The sequence below is a fragment of the Schistocerca gregaria genome, unplaced genomic scaffold, assembly GCF_023897955.1.
Source record: "Schistocerca gregaria isolate iqSchGreg1 unplaced genomic scaffold, iqSchGreg1.2 ptg000652l, whole genome shotgun sequence".
NCBI lineage: Eukaryota > Metazoa > Arthropoda > Insecta > Orthoptera > Acrididae > Schistocerca > Schistocerca gregaria.
Window position 1 is genome coordinate 40001 of NW_026062036.1, and position 2500 is coordinate 42500.

Sequence of the window (2500 nt, forward strand, 5' to 3'; positions counted from 1 at the left end):
TACACTGCACCTTAACCTAACTTACACTGCACCTTAACCTAACTTACACTGCACCTTAACCTAACTTACACTGCACCTTAACCTAACTTACACTGCACCTTAACCTAACTTACACTGCACCTTAACTGTCACATGTAACGTCACAGGAATGTAGCTTTGCCTAACAGCAACCCTCTGAACATAGTTCACTGCTTGGATCCTCTGGTGTCATGTGTATTTCTTGATGCCATGGTGCGTACCCTCACATAAAGGTCTTTCGAGTGTTGCGTACTTTCTACACAGTCCCGCTAACCACTGGAAGGGTGTACCGCTACAGAACGAATATCGCCCTCCCCTCCTGCCCTTCCAAGCTGGTCGGTCAGGCGTTTGTTTGTGAAATGAGCCTTGCAGCTGTTCAGTTGCATTCGGTTGTCGATGCAGTCAGTGTACGTTGTGGTACGGCCTGTGTGGACTGTCCGCTGATGTACGCGTAACCCACACTGATCATCCGTCGTTACGTACTGAGTGACATAATGTGGCACATGCTTGACCGTACACCGGCTGCGCCCTACAATGGCGAATCATAAGGGCCATATGTTGTGCACGATGCTACTTGTCTCGTCTCCCCATTACAGCGAGATTGCACTGTTGTACGCCGTACAGACATGTGGTAAGTAGGTACGGACGAAAGTATTGCATGTTGGCCCCCCCCCCCCCCTCCTCCCTCTGCCGGGAATCAGCGTGAGCCGTCTGTTGATGTAGCGACGAGGGTTTTCCTATTTAATCGTATTGCCCCACACAACATGATAGCACGGTGGACCGCGTTCCACATCTGCGACATGCTACAGAGGCCGGTTGACAGTCGACCGCGCAAGGGACATTGCACACGTGCGCGGACCATCTTCCACGTGTTCTCTCGTGTACATGCCGCAGTGTGTATGTGGGCTGATGTAGCGTGTCGTGACACATAACATGCAGGCATGCCAGAATCGTAGATTTCGCAAATGTAGATTGACGTATACGTTTGCTGCCAAAGATCCGCAAATGAACTGGAAATCAGTTGTTGAGCGGTTGTTCGCGCTGCAGGTGCATCGGTGATAGCGACGATCGGTACATCTGTGAACCGGTTGTTTCGGCGGTACCCGCCATGCCCCCGAACCTGAGTTGGCCATGTGGGTATGAAGCGATACGAGGCTGTGGCTTGGCGGGACAGTCCCCGGCCGGTGAGGGGGGGCCGCCCGGCGTGCTGGCCGCGCGCTGCGTGAGCGCACGCACTACAGCCGGCTGGTGGGGGGCGCCCAGTGGCAGGAGCGCCGGCCGACGGGCCCGGCTGGCGTCCCAGCTATGCGCCGGCGCACCCTGCGCGCGGCGCCAGGCGGCCAAAGTGGGTTCTGCCGAGCCCGGTGCGAAGCGCGGTGGACATCTGCAGTGTGCTGGTCCGATTGCGGACTGTGTGCGTTGAGGATGCGCCGCCGCCCGGCACTCGGCGTCGCGACGCCGTCTGCTGCTCGGTCGCCCCCAGCGGTTCTCGCAGGTGGTTTGTATCGCAGCTCTGCGGACGTGTTGGCGCGTGCGCTGTGCTGGGAGAGTTCGCTTCTGCACCCAAGTGGGGCTTTGCCCTTCTGTGGCGCTGGCGTTGGAGCTGCCGGTCACCGTAGGTGGCGCGTGTTGTTTCCCGCCGGCAATGCCACGACAGCACGCTCCCGGGCCTCTGTCGGCAGCGGCAAGCTCAGTTGGGAGCACGGGTGTTCGCACTGAAAGCGTCTACTCGCCTATCTCCGGGCGATTGCGCCTCTCTCGAACCCGACCAAGTACTTAGGACGGCGCTGCGCGCCGCCGGGACCTGAGAGGGTTTCGAGGTGTATCGTGCAGGGGAGCTCAGCCTCCTCCTGTTTGCAGAATAATTGAGCGGACGCTTGCGTGTTCGCGCGGGCCCTCGGGACACACTCCCGGGCGGCCGGCTGCTCAGCTCTCGTTGACGCAGCTCCCTGGTTGATCCTGCCAGTAGTCATATGCTTGTCTCAAAGATTAAGCCATGCATGTCTCAGTACAAGCCGCATTAAGGTGAAACCGCGAATGGCTCATTAAATCAGTTATGGTTCCTTAGATCGTACCCACGTTACTTGGATAACTGTGGTAATTCTAGAGCTAATACATGCAAACAGAGTCCCGACGAGAGATGGAAGGGACGCTTTTATTAGATCAAAACCAATCGGATTGGCTCGTCTGGTCCGTTTGCCTTGGTGACTCTGAATAACTTTGGGCTGATCGCACGGTCCTCGTACCGGCGACGCATCTTTCAAATGTCTGCCTTATCAACTGTCGATGGTAGGTTCTGCGCCTACCATGGTTGTAACGGGTAACGGGGAATCAGGGTTCGATTCCGGAGAGGGAGCCTGAGAAACGGCTACCACATCCAAGGAAGGCAGCAGGCGCGCAAATTACCCACTCCCGGCACGGGGAGGTAGTGACGAAAAATAACGATACGGGACTCATCCGAGGCCCCGTAATCGGAATGAGT

General features: G+C 57.0%; 1 non-coding gene across 1 annotated transcript in view; it reads left to right on the forward strand.

Moving 5' to 3' along the window:
* The first annotated feature begins 1964 nt into the window (after positions 1-1964).
* LOC126318074 (small subunit ribosomal RNA) overlaps positions 1965-2500 on the forward strand; it is a 1893-nt gene continuing 1357 nt past the window's right edge. Inside the window, exon 1 of the ribosomal RNA XR_007557157.1 lies at positions 1965-2500. This exon is cut by the window's right edge and continues 1357 nt beyond it. This is a non-coding gene — a ribosomal RNA (small subunit ribosomal RNA).